Source organism: Bubalus kerabau, chromosome 22 (assembly GCF_029407905.1).
Source record: "Bubalus kerabau isolate K-KA32 ecotype Philippines breed swamp buffalo chromosome 22, PCC_UOA_SB_1v2, whole genome shotgun sequence".
NCBI lineage: Eukaryota > Metazoa > Chordata > Mammalia > Artiodactyla > Bovidae > Bubalus > Bubalus kerabau.
The window spans coordinates 51,911,662-51,925,541 of NC_073645.1; the positions used below are offsets into that span (position 1 = coordinate 51,911,662).

Here is a 13,880-nt window from a genome sequence, read left to right on the forward strand (position 1 = left end):
CGGGAGTGCAGGCATCTCTTTGAGGTGCCGATTTCCCTGTCTTTGGGTGAACACCCGGGAGAGGGGTTTCATGGCAGCTCTATTTTTCGTGTCTCGAGGAACCTCCATACTGTTCCCCATACGATGCTTCTTTAAGTGCCGGCTGTTGTTGAACGTGGGAAATCTGTCCCCAGGGGCTTGTAGTCGTACGTTTACAGAAGCCACCGTTAAGCTCTAGATCTTGGCCACTCGGAGAACGTGTTGCTGATCTGGTTTAAACGTTCATCTCTACCATCTGTTTCTCAGACTGAGCCGAGCGAGGGTGCCCTGGGGAGGAACATGGAAGCTGGCCGCAGTGCTCGTGGCTTGTTTTGCTGTTCACTCTGTTCCTTCATTCAGTACTACCTCTAGTGTTAGTCACTGAGTCGTGTCCGACTATTTGTGACCCCGTGGACTGCAGCCCACCAGGCTCCTCTGTCCATGGGGTTCTCCAGACATGGGTACTGGAGTGGGTTGCCATCTCCTCCTCCAGGGGATCTTCCTGACCCAGGGATGGAACCTGGGTCTCCTGCATTGCAGGCAGATTCTTCACCATCTGAGTCATCAGAGAAGCCCAACACTACCTCCAGATCTCATGCAGAAAACCTTACCTAAGTGGAAGCACTTTGCCTGGAAGGTCCAGGAGGAGCAGCAGGTGGCAGGGTTCTCCTCAGTGCTGGTCTCGTCCTGATGCCGGGTTTAGGGCAGAGCTTTGCGTTGCCCGATTTTCTGTGACTCTGTGCCAGCTCATGCCGTCCACCACGCTCCCTCCGAATGTGAGCATAACCACACTTACAGTCTAATTACAGCCATGATCTCAAGAACAGCCCCTGCAGACTTAACCTGATGTGGCGATAGGGTTTGGCCTGGAAGGGGCCTGGACATCGCTGGCCATCTGCAGGACCCGAGCAAGTCCAGGGGCCATCCTGAGCCTCAGAGTTTCCATCTCTCGAGGGGCCGTGAACAGATGGCCATCCCAGGAAGGCTTCCACATGAGATGACACAGTCTGTGCTCAGCGCCCCTTTGGGCTGACCACGGCGAGTGTCTGCTCTGCAGGGAGGACTCTTTCCGGGGGACAGCTGTGAGGCTCTGCACGTCTCTCAAGTGACTGTTCATCTCAGCAGATGCCCGGGCCCTGTACCCCGTCCTGTGTCCCGGCACGTTTGCCTGAGCTCCCGCGGGCCGAGGAGGGAGGAGGCATTGCCCTCGTGTCTCACAGGCCTGCCCTGTCCTCTGTGGGCTGCGTCTGTGGGCCTGGGACCTAGGCAGACGTGTGACCCACCTGCAGTGACCCTCTGACGTGGGGGTCTGGCCTCCCCACGCTGATCTGCTCTGTCTGGCATAAATCCCTTCTGGGCTCTGTGTCTGGCTGTGCTTCGTTCTTGCCTGGATTCCTCATTCGGTGTCACCACGGGGTTTTGTGGGCCTGGTCCTTGTGGGGCGTGACTCCAGCAGGGAAGAAACCCAACGTGCCTCCAGCGAGGCAAGAATGACCAGGAAGCATCACCGACTCGATGGACGTGAATCTGAGCAAACTCCAGGAGACGGTGAAGGACAGGGAGGCCTGGCGTGCTGCAGCCCATGGAGTGGCAGAGTCGGACACGACTGAGCGACGACAAAGTGGTTGGTTGAATTAGACGCTGGCCTCCCGGAAGTATGACTGAAGAGGAAAAAGGAAACATTTGGAAAGAAGGATGTCAAGCCTCTTCCAGCCCAGCCCCAGCGTAATGGTGGCAGACTGCGCCCGGGAACAGGGGGCTCACCCGCAGCGTTGGCCCCGTCCAGCCCGTGGGCGCCAGGCTGGCCGCCGAGGCGTCTCCCATGCCGTTGTCCTGCAGAATCACCTCTGCGTTCTTCGCAGCCTGGCCAGGTGCTCCTGCTCTAGACTCGCCTGCTTCTTTCTCTCCTCCAGGCTTTGCTGGAGAGCGTGTGGCTGTTCAGAGCACCGCCTGGGACACCTTGATACTCTCTGCTCTCTGAGTGCTGCTGGGCCAGTGGGGCGGCCCTGCCTCAGTGCTGAGAGCTGTGCCAGGCTTGGAGAGCTCTGCCTGGCTGGCACGAGGAAGGGCCCTGCGCAATGACCGATGGCCCCCGGGAGGAAGTCAATGCCACCTCGCAGGTCCTGCCAGACTGGGGCCGGGTGACTGCAGAGCCTCTTTGTGCTGGCCACACATGCAGGCGCCCCGTGAGTGGGCTTCCCCACACCCCACCTGCTGCTCTTACTGTTTGTGTGGGCTCCAAATGGGCTCGTTTCCCTGGGGCACCCGGCTATGGAGACTCAGCCACAGTGGTTGTTGGAGGTTTCCCTGAGAACCGGCAAACTGGAGATCCAGCCTTAGAAGCAGTGGACCACACGGTGGTCCAGGCACAATGCCCGGTGGTCCAGGCAGGCTCACCGTCCCCAGGTTCTCTGGCCTGGACACTGCCCCCTCTGATGGCGTGTCTGATCTGCGGAAGCACGACAGCCAGGACTGAGTGACTTGGGCTGCTGCCTGTCACCGCCTCCTCCATAAGGAGGCATAAGGCTCAGTAATGGTGCCTGGGCAGCATGGGGCCAGGACTGTGCCATCCCCCCCGAAAAGGAACCTGGCTTGAGTGGAGTCTCTTGGGCAGAGTTATCTGATTGCAAGAAACAGACACCTGCAGAGGCAGCTCGTGAGGAGGAGGGTTTATTCTAAGGACACAGATGCTGCTCAAATCCCAGATAAAGCTCAACCTCGGGGCTCGGGAGGGTGGGGTGTGCTGCCCTGGGGGAAAACCTGGGCAGACGGATCAGTGCATTCACACGTGCTCCTTGGACAAGGCTCCAGGCTGGAGGGAGTCCAACTCCTCTCCGCCTACCTACAAATCTGTCTGGCTCTCTCTCCCCACAGGAGCCGATTCATAGTGGGGTGGGGAGCACGGCTATGCCAAGCTAGCAGATCAGCTGGCTCTCACCAGATGCCTCAAGGTGGTGAAGATGCCCACGTGAATGTGTTTGAACCTGAACTTGTCACTTCTGCTTGTGTCGTGCACCTGCAAGGCTCAGGATGTCAGGAGCCTCTGGTCTCTGACTCAGTGTTTGTTCATGAGCCTCAGTGAGCTCCAGGGGACAAGAGGCAGAGTGGGGGGCTTGGCTTGGAGACAACGAACTGCCCTGGGCAGCAGGGGCTTTTTAGATTTTCTCCAGTGGGAAAGCATGTAACGTTTTTTATTTTATTTTTGGACTTCTCTGGTTTGGAACATGCGCTTTTAAAACTTACATCTTAAAGCAAGGTCTGCATGGGAAAGTAAAAAAAAAAAGCACTCTCTCTGCTCCCACTACCTGGAGGGACCAGTGGATGTTGTGAAGGCCCTCGGGGCCGCTGCACCTGTGCTCAGGTGAGGAGGGGGATGTGCGTTCAGTTGTGTGACTCGCATAGGGCAATCGCGTCAGTGATGAACCAGATTCTGCCACACGTGCTTTTATTAGGATAGGTGTTAAATTTAACTCTGCCTGAAGATAAAAGAAGTAAAATAGGAGGGACTGCTGAGGTTCAGATGAATGTTTCTAATTAAAAGAGATTTAATACACAGTGATGCCTCGAGGTGGTGAAAAATAATTGTGAGATTCCTAGGGTTGGAGCCTCTTGATGAAAGCCCAGTTTTTCACCTTTCCGTGTATCAGTTGCGTCTGTTAGGTAAGATGATGAATACGGGGTGCTGAACCTCCTTTCTCCTTTCCCCGCCTTCAGACTTTCGTCAGCTATGCTTTTAACATCATCAAAGCTGCTGTCACATCCATTCACTCTGGAAGGGACCCCCACATCTGTGTGGTCCTGTCCACGAAGGCTGTTCCATCCCCAGGTTATTTAAACTTGTTTTCTGATCAGCAGGACGTGTCGTCAATGATTCTTTTCCTAGAAGAACCCCGCTCCCGTATTCCTCAAGGTCTTGGGCGCTTGGAGTGTCTGTCTGTCTCTCTCTGTCTACACTCTGCATCTAGGGTGGGCTGCTTTTCTTCCCCCAAGACTCCTCGGCGATTTCTCATCATCTCTAGCCTCCAGGGACTGGAGCGAGGAAGACCTTTCCTTTACCTTTCCCTTTGGCTGGACTTGGTGATGAAGCAGGTGCCCCAGAAGGGCTGGGTGGTGGCACGTTCCCTGGTCCTCTCCAGGTTGGGGGTTGGCCTCTGGTCTCCGCCCTGGACAGCCATGTTGGCCCTGCCTCCTGTCCCTGAGAGCTCTGTGCCTGGTGATCCCGCGTCTCCCGAGCGCTGGTTTTGGCAGAGAAGGACTCTGAGCCAGTCTGGTGACTTTCGATGAGTTGGTGAGTTATCTACCTACACGATCCAGTGTCGTTTCTTTAAGCCTGAAAACCAACGCCTTGACGAGGACGTGTCTGGGCGTAGATCGCTCGGGTCCTTTCATCCTGAAACACCGCATGAGATTTTGAGCGGTAGATTCACAAGCTTTCTCCTCTTCAGCCGGCCCTTTTATCTTTGCTCCCTTCCCCGCTTCCCCTGCCTCCCTCGCCGGTCAGTCTTTTCTCCGTGTCACAGATTCGGTGTTAGTTGTTACCTCCTTCTTGATGTTCCGACTTTATATAGGATTTCTGTAATGATGGTGTTTTTGGTCAATTTGTTTCCTGGAGCCTGCAATTTCCATTCTCATCTTCTTTTCTTGTTTCGGAATCTTGCCTTTGAGTCACTGTTTCCACTGAATTCGTGTTCTTGTAATGCCCTTCGCAGGCAGGACACACCCGGGACAGCTTCTCCGTTTCTCGGGGGGCGGGTGCTCCTGTGCAGGCCGTTTGCCTGTCCTTCACAAGCCGGACCCCCTGCTTCCTCGCTCACTCTCCTGATTCCCCGGCCTCTCTCCCAGCCTCCCTCCCTTGTCCTTTGTTTCCAGACTCCTGCCTTTGGCTGGCGCTGGGCTCCTGGGCTGCACATTTGAAGTGCAGTACTGACGCCAGCCGCGCCCAAGACCAACCAGGTCAGACTGTCGGTGGTGAGTCTGAGTGTCTGTCTTTCTAAATCTCTCCAGCTGTTTCCAGTGTGCTGCTCAGGTTGAGAACTGCTACTCTGATGTCCCTAGGAAAATAAGAAAATAACCAATCACGTAAGGTTAACCCTCTGGTGGCGCTAGTGGTAAAGAATCTGCCTGTAAGGCAGGAGACACAGATTTGATCCCTGAGTCAGGAAGATCCCCTGGAGGAGGGCATGGCAACCCTATCCAGTATTCCTGCCTGGAGAATCCCCATGGACAGAGGAGCCTGGGGGGCTAAAGTCTGTGGGGTTGCAAAGAGTCAGACATGACTGAGTGACTTGGCACACAGCACACAGGGGATAACCAGGTAGGAAATGCTCTGAGTTGGGGACATGCCTGTAGGGACTGGTGAATGTCCTTTCGTGCACAGCAATGGTGTGGGCGGGACGCGGCAGTGGGGGGAGGGCGTTCTTCTCCCTCCCAGTCTTCCTGGTTAAATGGACCATTTGGACCTTCTTGAGGTCCTCCTGCGGCCTGGAGGCCTTGCGTGGGATGCAGGAGGTACTTGCTTTGCAAAACACCTCTCTTTGTTTCCAATAATTCATCTGCAGGAAAAAAACAACATCTTTTCCCAAGCCAGCACTGGTTACATTTTCTAGCTTCTACCAAAGCCAGTGCCTGAGCCATTACTTTAAAACCAAGCTGTGAACTGTTCATTCCTCACTAATTCCCAGATGGAAACCGTGATTTTTGTTTACTTTCCTAAAAAATTCACGTTTTGCCCGAGGCTTGGCGGAAGGAATTTTAAGCATTCATTGAAAGCTGTAGAGATGAGTTGGGGATGAAATGACCACACGGATTTAACTAGCGACGTCATTTTTTAAAGCGTGCCATTAAGTGGAGGGACACAGTGGTGAATGAGGGGTGATCTCCAGCCACTGGGAGAAGGTTCATTTCATTCGACGCGTCACTCGGAATGAATTTGTGGTTAAGGAACCATTTCGGAGCCAGGTAAAGCCCCGTCGCAGAGAGCAGCATTATGATTCAGGGCACCCAGGGTGTATTGAATATTTAATTTGTCCGAGGAATTGTTTGTGGTGCCTGCGGCTCATGCTGGAAGGTCAACTACCGCTGGGTCACAGCTGATGGCGGCGGAGTCGGGGCTGGGCGGCTCACGTGGCAAAGCATTTGCTAAGACAAGTAAAGCCAGGACAGCAGCAGCTGCCCCCGCCCTGAACGAGAGGGCCCTCAGGCTGCAACAGCAAACGCGACTTTGAGCCCTGTTTGGTTTAACCCGCGAGCACCGAAACCCCGCCCTTCTTCTCACCCCACGTCCCAGCCACTCCCTTGTCATTTTCCAAATTATGCAGACGAGCAAAACATCACAGAAGGTGTGACTCAGAGAAGGAAGAGCAGGACACGGGGGGGAGGCCCTAGAGAAAGAAATGGCAACCCCCTCCCAGCATCCTTGCCTGGGAAATCCCATGGACCGAGGAGCCTGGCGGGCTGCAGCTCATGGGGTCGCAAAACAGTCAGACGTGACTTAGGGACTAAACAGCAGCAAGTGTGCTCTCTGGCGCTCAGGTTCTGATCTGTAAATGGGGGGCTGCCCCTGGCTCCACCACCAGCCTCCCGGCGGTCGGGGGCGTGTGTCTGACCCACGCATGGAGACGATGCTCCGCTTCGTGCAGGGCCTTTTGGGGGTCTCCAGAGACCCCCTGCTTCCCTTGTGTGCAAGCTGTCCTCCTTCACATCCCTGTGCTGCCGGCAGCCGTGGCAGGTGCCCGCCCATTCTGAGAGAGCAGCTCCGGTGGGCTCGAGGGAAAAGCAGGTCCTCCCGTCTATCAGAGTGGACGTGCGTGGGGTGAGCAGGCTGCAGGCGACACTTCAGAGCAAGGCCCCTCCTGGCCTTGGGTCCTGAAGCCCGCAGCCTCTCCTGTCCCCAGAGCCTCTCCTCTGGGCTGGGGGGAGGAGGGACGGTGGGGAAGGAAGGCTGGAGTCGGGGGTGGGCAGAACCGTCCACCGTCTGGGGAATGCAAGCACCCCGTGCGGCAAGGCTGCTTCCGACTCCAGAGGCAAAGTGCTGTCCTTTAGAGCTAAAAGCAGAGCTTAAAAAAAACAAGAGTTTGAAAAATGAGACTTTCAGACTTAATGGAAGGTACTATTCAAAGAGCTGCTCGCTCAACTCACAGATCGATGCCTGCAGAACGTTTCTGTTTTTCAGGGTGATGTTTTGGAGTCCAAATACCAGTGATTCTGTTCCTCAAGCTTCTGATGAAGCCAGGCATTGCGGGGTGCCCGAAGCCGATGAGAACTGCGTCCCCTGTTCACAGGGTCAGAGGGCAAGAGGCAGAGCCTGGGCCGGCTGTGCACCCGCTGTAGCTGGAGTCCAGGGTTCATCTGGACCAGGTGTCAGCTAATGACCATTGTTAATTAAATGTCGTGAGGGGCTGGGCGTGGTGTGTGCCTCTGCATTCTGCTCCCCAGCCGACTCACCTGCTGGGAGGGGGGACCCCAGGGAGGCGGTGAGTTTGCGAGGGACGGGTCTGCCCGTGGCCTTAGGCTGTTTTCTCCCCTTTCAGGTGGGTTTGAATATTTCTATGAGAAGCAGAGCTGAGATAGATTACCATGTGGACAGAGAAATAGAGCCTGGCCTGGAGATAACAAAGGAGAAGCGTTTTCTAGTTTGAATCACACCTCGATGCGCTTTTCTTTTCTTTTGTGGGGTACAGGGTGGGCTCAGCGGAGGGCAGGCGGGCCTCGGTGCTCAGCGGAGGGCAGGCGGGCCGGGGGGCTCAGTGGAGGGCAGAGGAGAGTCCTCTGAGCCTGCACCTGCTCCTGGGTTCCAGCCTGTCCAGCGCGATCCCAACAGTTGTGTCACAAGAAGGCACTTTTACCAGAGGCCTTTGTGTGTGTGTGCGTATGCACACAGGTGTGCAGATGTGTATAAGCACACACGTGTGCTTGTATTTGTGTGTACACATGGGCACACGTGTAGCTGTGTAGGCGTATGTTTGCGCACCTCATATGTGCACTTGTGTGTTTATGTGTGCAGCCATGGGAACACAATTAGGCAGGCACAGGAGTGAGCACACACATGTTCATGCATGCACATGTACATGCACACATAAGCTTGTGTGTGACTGTGCGTGCAGGTCCATGTATTTGTGTGTCATTACATGAATCCTTGTGTGATGCCTGTTGTGTGTGTGTGGATAACTATCTGTGTTCACGTGTGTACACGTGCATGTCTATGTATGCACTCACGTGTCTGTATATGTGTGCATTTGTGCGTGTGTGTGCATGTGTGAATTTGTATCCATGAGTGCGTGCACATGTGCAGGAGTACGGTTGCTCTCCAGGGCCATCAGAGAGCTAGCCAGGCTTGCTAGGTGACCGGCTCCAAAGGGCAAACTCGTTATGAACTTGACAAATGTGCTTTTCTGACAAACGGCAACTGAAGATTTAAGTTGGAGACAGCGGTCTGTGGTCCTCATCTATCTCTCTACGTTTGATTACCTTCCTCATGTTAAGCACAGCGGAGAAGTAAGCTTGCCCCTGCCTCTGCCCCATCGCCCAGGAGGGTGGCCTGTGTGGCTGCTGCTCCTTGAGCGCCTGCTGCATGCCTGGCCCTGGGCAGGGCTCAGACCCCATAGAGCCAGCAGCTCGGTACCCCCTGAAGGAGCAGGCGTCCCCATGGGGCAAACCAAGCATCACGGAGACCTAGTGGGTGGGCTTCTTGGGGTCGGGCCACTGACCTGGAAGCACTTCCCTGCAGCAGGACCCCATGGGGGTTTGTGGGAAGCACACGGCTTGTCCCGACAGGACCAGTGAGGAGGCCGAGGTGGCCCGGGCAGTAGGTCAGATGGGTACGTGTGGGCAGGGCTGCAGCGCCCAGCAGGGTCCTGGATCAGCCTTTGGGTGTGGTCAGGCCCTGCTGTGCCTTCTCCCTGGGGGCGCGTTCAGCTGCGTTCTCAGCTGCCAAGACCCTCGGTGTCGTCTCTCCTGGGGAGCAGCAGCCCCTCTGCACTGCCGTCGAGCTGGCCGTGTTTGCAGGGGCTCTTGGAGAAGGAAACGGCACCCCACTCCAGTACTCTTGCTTGGAGAATCCCATGGACGGAGGAGCCTGGTGGAGTCCACGGGGTCGCAACGAGTCGGACACGACTGAGCAACTTCGCTTTCACTTTGGAGAAGGAAATGGCAACCCACTCCAGTACTCTTGCCTGGAAAATCCCATGGACGGGGAGCCTGGTAGGTTACAGTCCATGGGGCAGCAAAGAGTCAGACATGACTGTGAGACTTCTTCACTTCACTTCACTTGACTTCACTTTCTGGAAGGCAGTGGCAGGGCAGCTTCTTCCTTGATCAGTGGGATTCAGAGTCTGGACCGATAGCTGTCAGGAATCCTGTGGGCAGGGCTGGGCACACACATTCACGCTGTTCCTTGCTGCAGGGACTGAAATCCTTGGATCTGGAGCCCAGAAGGCCCTCTGTAGTTATATGAAGCCTCCAGGCCCAGGGGAGTGGCTGGGGTGCTGCTCAGAGTGAGCCCACCCAGGCCCACCCCTGGGCTGGCACAGGCAGCCCTGACTCAAAAAAGGTCGGACCGTTGGCGAGCCCTCCCTTCAGGTACATGCTCCACGGCGGTCTGCTCCGCCATCAACTATTTGCTGGCGTGCCCACCTTGAAAGTGTCACCGTGAAATGCGATGACCACCAGCCATTCAGTGCTGCTTCTCTCCAACAGCAACAATCCCAAGACCCCTTCATCGGCAGCTCCACCCTGGTCAGACGCTTCCCGCCCGGTGTGGTCCTGGGGCCCAGCTCCAGCCCCGGGAGCAGCCCCGGCTTTGGTTCATGATGGACACGGGGCCTGGCTCGCGAGCTTGCTGGCGTTGGCCAGCAGGGCCGCCCTGGCCTCTGCTGGCTGGACCCTCATTCACCACTTGCTCATGTTTGGGCCTTGGCCTGTCTGCAGAGGTTCGCTGCTCTCAGAGGAGCCTGTTGGCAGGTGTTGGACCCTGTCCCACTCACATTCCATCTGTGGTCAAAGGAGGGTAAAGAGGGAGAAAGGTATCTTCTGCAGATTCATTTAGAAAACAACCCTTTGAATTACAGCTTCATTAGCACACTGCGTGGAAAAGAGGGATTTTTAAAATCAATTTGCAACATCTCAGCCCCTGTGCCTTTCCCCCCACGATTCTAGAATCCCTGTGTACCAGAAACCGCCATCCAGAACTTCCCTCGGAGTTTCCTTAGATTTTGGGTCTAGGAATTGAAGCAATACTGTGTTCCACGGTACCATTTATGAGTTACTGATGGCATCTTATCCAAGTAAATCACATCACTCGCACAGTCACGCAATCCGATGATGTGTGTCTATTACCACTTTGTTGCTGGCGGGGACAGAGCACAGCCTGTTGGAACCGTATGATAGATCCTAGGGCAGGAGAGCTTGCTGAAGAGGCAGGAAATTCAGCTTTCAATAAACATATTAGGTCATTACAATTTGTTTATGACAGTGGTTTGCTTGGATGATAGAACGATTTTCTGTTTCATTTTGCAGGACACTTCAATGCCTCCTGTGGACTTCCCACCATGCTGCGGAGATGCACACTCCCACTGTGAGTACTGGGCACTTGGTCCCGACTTTGCCCTTTCCAGGTCAGCCGTGCAGAGGACGCTGTTTTCAGGGCACGTGGCTCTTGTCCACTTCAGGAGGCTGGGGGCCCGGTTCTTTCCAAACCTGTGACAGAAGTGGGGCTTGGAGCATTCGCTGCCTTGGCCCAGCTGACCTAATCGCCTCCCCTCCTTGCGGCTCAGAGAGGCCTGGAAGCAGGTGTCGGGAGTGGGAGGCTGGTGGCCACTGCCCAGCCCAGGGCACCTCTGCTTCCCAGGTGGCCTCACTGAGCTGGGCGGGGATGGGCAGGGGCGTGGGGCGTGTGGGCGGGAGGCAGGGCTGGTGGGTGGACACCGGCTGGTGAGCGCCCTTGGGATATGGGCAGTGGTGTGATTTCCTGGTTTTTCTGGGAGCGCTGAGGGCATCCTGGGGGTAGAGCAGAGATGTGACCTCTGATGGGATGAAGGATTGCATGGGGTCAGGCCCCCGGGAGGCTGTGGGGAGTCACTGCCTTTAGAACCGCAGTTGGGTCCAGCTTAGGGTTGCAAAGGGGTTCAGGAAGGGTCTGTGGCACGTCCGGCACTCGCCCTGTGCGCCATGCCCCAGTGACAGCCTGGCGGCCAGGCCAAGACTTTTCAAAAATATTTATTTTTGCTTTTAGCGCTGGGTCTTTGTCACTGCCCACAGGCTCTTCTCTAGTTGCAGCAAATGGGCTGCTTCCAGCTGCGGTGGGAGGACTTCTCACTGTGATGGCTTCTCGTGATGCAGAGCACAGGCTCCAGGGTGTGCGGGCTCAGCGGTGTGGTTCTCAGGAGCTAGGGCACCTCGCACAGTGGCTGGCACATGGCTTAGGCATGCCATGGCATGGGGGATATTCCTGAACCAGGGACTGAACCCCTGTCCCCTGCATTGACAGGTGGATTCTTAACCAACGGACCACCAGGGAAGCCCCCAGCTGAGGCTTTTGTCTCAATGTATATTAAACTCTGGGACTTGGTGATGGACAGGGAAGCCTGACATGCTGCTGTCCATGGTGTTGCAAAGACTGAGTTGCTGAACTGAACTGAAGTGATCTTGAGGAAAGAGATACTATTTCCATTGTTCTCCACTGTTCTCTCCATCAGCCATGGAATAGTTTGTTCATACAGCAAGAATTTAACGAGATCCTGTTCATTCAAGATGGTAAATTTAGTTCCTTCTTTGTGCCAAAACTTGTCCTAAGCTCACAAGACTCATTTGTCCTGGGTGAGATGGAGTTTTGCTCCCAGGAAGGGCCAGTGTAAGTGACGAGACTGCAGTAGTCAGAGCTCGGTGGTCCAGTGGTGTCTGTGTTGCTCATGAGCAAGACTGGGCCCAGGTCTGGAGGGATTGCTCTTTCTTGGAGGAGTTGCATCTGCGTGTGTGAGGCTGTGATGGGTGGTTCCCAGTGGGGGTGTTCTGTGAGTGGAAGAGTCCAGAGTGAGGCGCTGCCCTGGGACTGGGTCCAGGAAGAGGCTGCATTGCCTCCAGTCATGGTTCAGACTCCAGGAGGCGACGGTTCAATCTGAGCCGCTGGGCTGGCTTGGGCCTGCCTCCTCCTCCAATGGCCGTAGGCTTTCCGGTGCCATGGGCCCGAGGCGCGTTGGGAGGACGTGGTGCCCCAGGCTGTTGGCAGCACCCAGTGTGGGTCAGACCCGTGAGGGCTCAGGGCTGATGCCCCGTCAGACCCCGGCTCAGTCCCTCACATGGGGTCTGTCTCACCCTGCCTCGGTTTCCTCAGCTGTACGCTGGAACGTCAGCAGCCCACGCCTCATGGGTTTTTCCCGAGGCTGAAATGAAGTACATTTCGTGAAGCACTTGCAGCAGATGCCCGCTGCCTGCTGAGTGCTCTGGTTCTTTCTCTTCTCTTGCCGGAAATCATCATCTCCACTGCAGATGTTAATCTCTGGGGCATCATTTCCCTGTATGGACGCAGCCATGCTTCTCTCCTGTTACTCTTTTCTTTAAGTGGGTCAAAACCAGAACATGCAGTAAGTGCAGCCATCGAGATTTCGCTAAACGTGGTGCTCCTTGGTTGGCTGACTCTGCATGATTAAACTTTGGGATCATCTCCTAAGGGTGTTCAGATGCAGTCACTCCTCGCTGTTTAAGTCCCTGCGAAGACTGAGCACAGTTACTGTCGAGTGACAGAAATGCCTGGAACCCCAAACGTGAGCTTGCGGCAGATTCGAGATGATGCAGAACGCTGGGGCCCGCGTGACCCGTCTGCTTAGGGAAAGGGGGTGAGCGCTGGACTCACGTTCACCACTTATGTTGGGGAGATTTTTCTCTCATGAAATGAAGTCATGGTGCCCGTCAGTCTTGCCATGAAATCGGGCTCCCTGTCTGACCTGTGTTAACAAACGGTGACTTCAGGCCCAAGAAACATGCCGCCAAATTTGAGCAGAAAATAATTTTGATTCCAGATCTGCCCGTTTCCCCAGAGTAGATTTCCCAAGGGGAACTTGCGAGTTTCCAGTAGGAATCTTGCTCTGTGGGGTCAGGTGGGCACCCAGGCTGGACAGGGCCCCAGAAAACCCCCATGTCTTCTTCCCTCTGGCTCAGTTGGAAGTCAGGCGGTGGCTCGCTGGACGCTTTGATGTGCACGAGGGCCTCAGCTGACCCAGGGCCGCTCCTGTCGGGTTTTGCTGACATCCGTTCATCCGGGGATATGGACTGATCGCTGCTGCTCTCAGTGATGTGTTGGCTGCCAAGGGCTTGGTCAGTATTTTTAAGGAGGGAAGATTAAATGCATTTATTCATATTCATAGTGAAGTCGCTCAGTCGTGTCTGACTCTTTGTGACCCCATGGACTGTAGCCCATCAGGCTCCTCCGTCCATGGGATTTTCCAGGCAAGAATACTGGAGTGAGTTGCCATTTCCTTCTCTAGGAGATTTTCCCAATCCAGGGATTGAACCCGGGTCTCCTGCACTTCAGGCAGATGCTTTACCATCTGAGCCACCAGGGAACTCCTATTCATATTCATAGAGGAAGACAAAATAGGGGCATTTCAAACATGGGCTAAAAAGTGACTGTGGAGTACAGGGCGCTGGTGGTGGTGAGAGGGCGGCATTTGGGCCACTGACCGGAAGGACAGGAGGGGTGCACAGGGTTCGTTTTATTTTAACATGTTATGCATACAAAGCAGGATGTGAAGACATACATGCCCCTGTATAAATTTCCTGGAGCTGCTGAAATAAATGACTACAAATTGGGTGGCTTAGAACCACAAGAATTTATTCTTTGGTCAATAAACTTTTCCCTCTTCCTGATCACC

The 13,880-nt window shown here is 55.2% G+C and overlaps 1 non-coding gene across 1 annotated transcript; it reads right to left on the reverse strand.

Moving 5' to 3' along the window:
• Positions 1 to 13,499: 13,499 nt before the first annotated feature.
• TRNAF-GAA (transfer RNA phenylalanine (anticodon GAA)) lies at positions 13,500 to 13,571 on the reverse strand. Its single transcript has one exon. It is a non-coding gene; the product is annotated as a tRNA-Phe (tRNA).
• Positions 13,572 to 13,880: the final 309 nt, after the last annotated feature.